The sequence below is a fragment of the Euleptes europaea genome, chromosome 11, assembly GCF_029931775.1.
Source record: "Euleptes europaea isolate rEulEur1 chromosome 11, rEulEur1.hap1, whole genome shotgun sequence".
Lineage (NCBI taxonomy): Eukaryota > Metazoa > Chordata > Lepidosauria > Squamata > Sphaerodactylidae > Euleptes > Euleptes europaea.
In genome coordinates this window covers 40,329,880-40,337,777 of record NC_079322.1, presented here as the reverse complement: position 1 = coordinate 40,337,777, position 7,898 = coordinate 40,329,880, and the positions used below count along the sequence as shown (strand labels likewise).

The following is a 7,898-nucleotide window of genomic DNA, read 5'->3' as shown; positions in this document are numbered from 1 at the left end:
TGTGGACAAGATGTTTGTCTCATAATATTCTTTTATTGATTGTGGGGATTTGAAGCTGGGCTTTAGGGATAAGGAAAACTTGTAGCGTCTTGCTAATCAGGGTAATGTATGTGTGCTGTCAGGTCGCAGCTGACTTATGGTGACCCCTTTTGGGGTTTTCATGGCAAGAGACTAACAGAGGTGGTTTGCCAGTGCCTTCCACTGCACAGCAACCCTGGTATTCCTTGGTGGTCTCCCATCCAAATACTAACCAGGGCTGACCCTGCTTCGCTTCTGAGATCTGACAAGATCAGGCTATCCTGGGCCATCCAGGTCAGGGCAATCAGGGTAATACCAAAGTCCTAATCAGAGAGCCAGTGTGGTATGATGGTTGAGAGTGTTGGACTAGTATCTGGGAGACCCGGGTTCAAATCCCCACTAGGGCCAACCATGGAAGCTTACAATCACACTTTCTCAGCCTAACCTACCACACAGGACTGTTGTGAGGAGAAAATGGAGGAGAAAAGAATGATGTAAGCCATTTTGGGGGCCCCAGTGGGGAGAAGGGTGGTGTATAAATATATTAAATAAATAAACAAAAATAAAGACATCTGCAAAAGATGTCTTGCTCATCAGCTTTGCAGCAGCAAGCGGTTGATCACTGATTAAAGTTTTCAGTTAGCAATAATCTTGCCTCGGTTGACCCTCGTTGGATACAATACTGCCACTGATTAAGACAGAACGCAAGGCTTACTGGACCTTTGTTTGGTCCCAGTCAGGGGATGTGATGTATTAATTCTGCACGTAGATAATGCTGGGGTTTTTTTAAGCCGGCTAATTTCCATATTTGGAGCATAATGCAATTTTAAACAAAGATTTTAGGGAAAGAATAAGTTAAAATATCAGACTGTTTGGCTTTTGGCATCTTTGTTTCTAACTACAGGAACTGGTGATTGAGGTTACACTAGAATTTTGGATGAGCAGATGCTTTCCAGTTCTCCTTTGCTGTTGTCCCCTAGCTTGGTTTTTCCGCTGACTCCACTCCACTCCACTCCACCTGCTTTCCACTTTTAATTTGGAGGATTTTAAAGTCACTTTTGGAATCGGAACAGGAATTGCCAGTTTTCAGACCACATCTCTCCCTCCCCTCTTATAAAATACAAGTATATGTATGCACTTATGTACATTGATTAAAACAGGTTGCAGAAAGAAAAGAACGGTTGTGCCGTGATTTAAGCAGCGCACCATGGAACATCCATGGGTGCTTAAATCATAGTGTAAAAAGGAGTTCAGACGGAACTGTGCTTTGCATCAACATGCCTTTTGTGTGATGCGTAAAGACACATACATTAGTATGTGCATCAATAACCAATGGGGGTGCGTGGAGCCAGTAACTGACTATTGCAGCAAACCGAACATGTATGTTGGTCAGAACAAAGTCTGGAAATCCGAAATGGAAAAGTAGTAGATTACTAATGGATTGGCATCACTTTGCAAATGTGATAAAACAATTCAGAGCTCCAACATCCATTTGAATATTAGCATAGATGGAATTCAAGGAGCAGAGCTTACTTTTCCTTCTTAGAATAAACCATCATTCATTACCACAATTCTCCTGTGAAGAGCTAATAGACTTTGACCTCTGTTGGAATGTGCTCTATAGGAATAAATTCTTTCCTGCATCCCATTACACAGCCTTGTATGTCAGGCTGACTTCCCTCTTGCACTATTACCACTCCATTTAAGGAACTGCAAGGTAGGGTAATATCACCCTCCTCCCAGTGTTACAGACCTCATATGATTATCTCGCAGGATCATTTGTATTTTTGACCAGTTCCATGAGTGGCCATTGTTACGAACAGTTAAATGGATCTACATCTTAAGTATACGTGTTAAAGGCACAAATCCCATTTGTTAAAGGCACAAAGATTCCATGCATCCATTGTGTATAGAGTGTGGGTTTCAGAAACATTATTAAACAAGAAAATGAACTCATTGAAAGATCCTGAAAATTAAACCTATTTACTTGGAAGTAAGTCCCATTACTTCTAAAAAAGCATGTTTGGGAGTAGTGTGTGAATCTGCTGTGTCCATGTGTAATTGTGAGCGATGACTGAATTATCCACAGCAATGTGTTTCATCATGTTTTGTGACAGAAAACATTTTGTGTTCTTTCCAATTGACAGTAATTTATTGCCCAGCATGCTGCTGTTGTTGTTTTTAATTAACCACTGTAAGTTTGCTGGTGGATTCTTTCATTTCTTCAGTAGATGTTTTTCAACAATATATACAGAAGATTCTCCCTCTGCTGAAGTGTTTCAAATAATACTTTTCAAACATTTGCTATAAGTATATTGCTTAATCATAACCTTTTCTAGACATCTTCAATATTTTTTCTGGTGTCCCTTTTGAGACACCTTTATTTAATATCTCCAGTGATGACTGTGCGGAATAACCTTTGACAAGATCTGTTACTAACTAGTATTTACTGCTTTTCGCAGGGTGAAAAGGCTAGTTTCGACAAAGGGCAGACATTAGTGACTTTTGCTTCACGAACATGCCTAGAGTTCATAAAACATGGAGACGGGTACTGAAAATATGTCTCTTTTACCATTTTTTACTATAGATGATCAGGCTGCTGGTCTTTAGGTACTATATATCATTCCTACTACTTCAGAATTTGGTGGAAGTTCTGGAAGAGCATTTAGAACTTCTTTGTTTAGACAAAGGGCCTGACCAGACTAGGATACTCTGCACACGGAGACCGGCTTCCATATAATGAGTCCAGATGTTCCATTGGAGCAAGATGGATGTGATGCGGGGAGAGTGGGATTGTGTGACAGGTTTTCCTTGAAACATATAAATAGAGCCTGTGTGTGTGCAAGCAGAAACATGTAGCGCTTTCTCTGTGTGATTCAGAATCCTGAAGGAACAGGGTTCCTGATTGTGCGGAAAGAACCTTACATCCATCCATTTGTATATGTGTAGAGAGAGAGAGAGAGCATGTGTACTTGAACATACATTCCAATGAACGTGTGTCAGTTAGGGGCAAACTTGCTGCCATGATTCTACTCCAGTGTGTTTTCATTCTCTTGCCTTAGCAGGCCTGAACTGTGTTTAGATTGGGTCCTGGATGAAGCAAACTGTGTGTATGATTCTCACAACACCCCAGTTAGACTCGGACCACTTACATAGCAGCAAAACTCACAGTTGGTGCTGTTATCTTTGAATTTGGGGGGAGGAGAAAGAACACTCTCCGGTCAGTTGTGTGCATGTGGCATGCAACCGCCAGTATCTGGCCTATTGCTCTCCAAAAGAATTTATAAGTTTGCTCGTGGAAGGGTAGCCATCCTCCAGGTAGAGTCTCCCAAAGTTACAGTTGATCTCCAGACTACAGAGATAAGTTCCCCAGGAGAAAATGGCAGCTTTGGAGAGTGAACTCTATGGCATTATACCCTGCTGAGGGTCCTTCTCAGGCTTCACCCCCAAATCTCCAGAAATTTCCCTACCTGGAGTTGGCCACCATGGCTCATGGGTACTTTGTTTCAGCTGTCTTAATGACATGGCTTCTGTTCAAATATACCAACCCAAATGCCCTGGTTGTAAAACATAAAATGCTTCCACTCCAGACGCGTTGGATCTCCCCATGCAATCTGTGAAATCTGTGTATTTCATTAACCACCGTATATCCGGAGGCTTCATAAAGGTCCTGAACTATTAAAACAATTTAAAAACAAGTAATGAAATGTTAAGAACAATCATTCTTGTCTAACACTTCCATTGAGTTCTTGAGCTGCACATTGCTCGACCAAGGGAATGATATATGATGAATGGAACCCAATGTAAAGATTCCAGTTCTTATGTTCCCTTTCCAGCAGCCTCCCTAGACATTCACTCCATAAGAATGTATATGTAGGAGTATTTTGGCATATTCTCATAACCAAATATTTGTTGTTGCATCATCCAGTTTTCTTTCCAGTGTATTCCAGTTCCAGTGTAACTTGAGGCAATTCATATTAACAAGTTACCTGAAATACGAGTGCTCTTCTTGATTAGCTACAATCATAAGAGATGAACTGACATTCTTTACCTGAGTAAACTTTTGGAAATCTGGGCTGCAGCTCTTTGTTTAGAAACTTGTAAAGCTCATTCATTTTAATGAAAGACTTGTCCCCCACCCCCAAAAAAGCAGAATTTGTCTTTGCATCAATAATTAGACACTGTTCCTTTGACCTAAGCTGTGTGCCTATGCCATAGCACAGCAGGATATAACAAATTAGTAAAAAACAATGAGCATTTTTACTTAACCCCCGCTCCCTTAAGATATGGGTTGGAAACTGATAAAGAGTCAGGTAGCACATCTCTAGTGCCCCTGAAGTTTGCTGGGCTTGGCACCCAAATGTCAGAATGATGCGTGGGCACCGGTGCTATTGTGCAATCATGGATCTTGGGTGAATGGCACAAGCAAGCCGTCTCACTGTAGTGAACAGCTGCTGATATGACAGTAATTTCCCTTTTATTAAATTCCGTGCCATTGCTTTCCTCCCTCTGTAAATGGGAGGTAGAGCCAGGGGAGCAGGGATGTTTTGCTGGTGAGGGTTGGGCTGGTGAGGGTGAAAAGGAGAGAAGACAGAGGAATGAACCAGCTGAGCAAAGGAAAATATGGTAACTTATTTTAAAGGAGGCAAAAGGCCAGTAGGGTTTAGCTGAGAGGTTCCCAAACTGTGTTCCAAGGAGCACTTGGTGCTCTGCGAAACATCTCCTAGTGCTCCATGAAGAGACTGGAAAGAAAAATACTACTGTCATTAGTAAATAGGTGCTAGGTGAAAATTAGTGCTCCTTGACTAATTTCTCTCCTGAAAAGTGCTCCATGACTTAAAAATTTTGGGAAACGCTGGTTTAGATGTTAGTGTCAGACTAAGGTTTGGGAGATCTAGGTTCAAATCCCCATACTGCCATGGACTGATCTTGAGCCAGTCTGGCTAACGTTAGGCCAGTTACTCTCTCTCAGTGTAACATACCTCACTCGGGTTGCCAGCTCCAGGTTGGGAAATACCTGGAGATTTTGGGGGTGGAGTCTGGGGAAGATGGGGTTTGTGTAGGGGATGGACTTCAATGGGGCATTATTTATTTATTTCGTCTTAAACCCCGCCCTCCCCAGCTGGGGCTGGGCTCAGGGCGGCTCTCAACATGAAGCTTTATACAATAAAATCCCATCACATAAAATCAGTAAAATAGAATCAATGATTTCCAGTCCCATAACATCCATAATAAATTAATAAAACTAGCAAGTGGCACTCCTAAGGCCTGCAGGCAGCCAGCACCCCTACATATTGGTAATTAATACAGAAACAAAGGGGGAGGGGAGGGATGCCAGTGTTGATGGAAAACCATGGCTGCCCTCAACCATCGTCCTGGTAGAATAACTCTGTTTTGCAGGCCCTGCGGAAAGCTTTGAGATCCCACAGGGCCCTGGTCTCATCAGAAAGGCAGTTCCACCAGCCCAGGGCCAAGAAAGTGCTAGCCCTGGTCAAGGACAGTGTAATGCCGAGGACCACCAGAAGATTACTATTTGTAGGGGTGTGTGTACCAGGAGAAGCCATAGAGTCCACCATCCAAAGCGGTCACTTTCTCCAGGTGAACTGATCTCTGTTGCCTGAAGATCAGATATAATAGCGGGATATCTCCCACTTGCAGATTGGCAACCCTATACCTCACAGAGTTGTTGTGAGAATAAAATGGAGGAAAGGATAACAGTGTTAAGGTGCTTTGGGTCCCTGATGAAAAGTGTGGTGAAAATGAAGCCAATAAATAAAGGAGTAAACATTTATTTAGTTAGTTCATTTATACCCTGCCTTTCTCCCCAGTGGGGACCCAAAGAGACTAACATCATTCTCCCCATTTCCATTTTACCCTCCCAACAACCCTGTGAGGCAGGTCAGGTTGAGAGTGTGTGACTGGCCCAAGGTTACCCAGCAAGTTTCCATGGTAGAGTAGGGATCCGAATCAGGTGTCTCCGATCCTAGGCTGACACTCTAACCACTACGCAAAGCTGTCGCATGAGAATTTTTGAGAATAAATGTTGGTGGGGCGATTAATTGGAGATTTTGGAGGTAAATGATTTTTAGGAAAATAATAGTATTTTGAAGGGAATCAGAAGAAAGCAGGTAAATATTTTGAGAGGCAGAAATGTGATGTGGTGGTTAAGAATGGCAGACTCCTGGAGAACCTGGTTTGATTCCGTATTCCTCCACATGAAGCCTGCAGGGTGACCTTGGGCTAGTCACAGTTCTCTATGAACTGTTTCAGCCCCACCTACCTCACAAGGTGTCTGTTGTGGGTAGGGGAAGGAAAGGTGAGACTCGTTAAAAGGTACAGAAAAGCGGTGTATAATAACCAACTTTCTTCTTCTTCTTTATTATACCCTGCTGAGGTTGCTTCCCTCTCCAGACCTTACCCCCAAGTCTCCACCTCCCAAATCTCCAGGAATTTCCCAACCTGGAGCTGGCAGCCCTAAGGGAGAACTGATCTCTGTAGTTGGAAGATCTGTTGTGATTCTGGGAGATCTCCAGAACCTACCTGAAGGTTGTGTGTGTGTGTGTGTGTGTTAAGTGCCGTCAAGTCTCTTCCGACTCATGGCGACCCATTGAATCAATGACCTCCAAAATATCTTATATTTAACAGCCTTGTTCAGGTCTTGCAAATTGAGGGCTGTGGCTTCCTTTATAGAATCAACCCATCTCTTGTTGGGTCTTCCTCTTTTCCTGCTGCCTTCAACATGTCCTAGCATGATTGTCTTTTCCAGTGACTCTTGTCTTCTCATAATGTGACCAAAGTACGATAGCCTCAGTTTAGTCTTTTTAGCTTCTAGGGTCAGTTCAGGCTTGATTTTTTTTTTGGCAGTCCACGGTATCCATAACACTTTCCTCCAACACTACATTTCAAAGGAATCTACTTTCTTCCTATCAGCTTTCTTCATTGTCCAGCTTTCACACCTATATAGGGCTGTTGAAAAAAAAAATTCGGTAAAATTCAGATTCAGCAAAATTTGGCCCGTTTTTATTCAGGAAATGCCGGTCCGAACTCCCCCACTTCGGGTCCGTGCAATTCGGCATGAGATCCGGAGTTCGGGGGAAAATTCAGCCAAATAAAGCCATTAAAAACACAATAGCGCCTTTCCGTGGCTCCGGGGGTCCATTTTTTGGGGTAGAGGTCCCAAACTTTCAGCGTAGCTTGAGGTGACCCTTCTTGCAAGAACCCCTAAGTTTTGTTAAGATTGGGTCGGGGGGGCTGAGTTATGGGCCCCGAAAGGGATCCCTCCTCCTTAATGCAAGAACCCCCAAGTTTTGTAAAGATTGGATCAGGGGGGGCCGAAATATGGGGCTGGGAAGGGGTCACACCTTCTTAATGTGCATCTCTGACAATGGGGGTTTGCAATTAGCAGAGCTTGCCGCCCACTCCCGAAGCTCCCTGCCCTGACAAAGAGCTGAGCTGGGGGAAGCAAGGGCGGAGCAGGTGCGAAGAAGTTTGCAAACCATGCAAAGCAACACGTTTGCAACCATGCAAAGCAACACGTGATGCCTGGGAGTTTGCAAACCATGGAAAGGAACAGGAGGGGGTGGAATTTCCCCTTTTGCATTGGACTCGGGACCAGGCAAATGCATTCTTTAAGTCACAATTTGAAAACCAGTTTTGAGCAAGCATCAAAATAGACCTAACCGATCTTATGAATGAGGGAAAACCTGAGGACACACAACTGAAGCCCCCCCTCAAACCAGGGAGAGAGAGACTCGAGGGGGCACACACCCCCAGGCAGAAAGGGCGAAAGCCCCCTTTGGCTTCCCCCCACCCACAGAAACTGCTCCCTCCCCACACACACACAGACTCTGCTTTCCCCCACTCACACACACACAGGAGAA

The 7,898-nt window shown here is 43.7% G+C and overlaps 1 pseudogene; it reads right to left on the bottom strand.

Annotated features, from left to right (window-relative positions):
• Positions 1 to 561: 561 nt before the first annotated feature.
• On the bottom strand, positions 562 to 718 carry LOC130484885 (U4 spliceosomal RNA; annotated as a pseudogene).
• Positions 719 to 7,898: the final 7,180 nt, after the last annotated feature.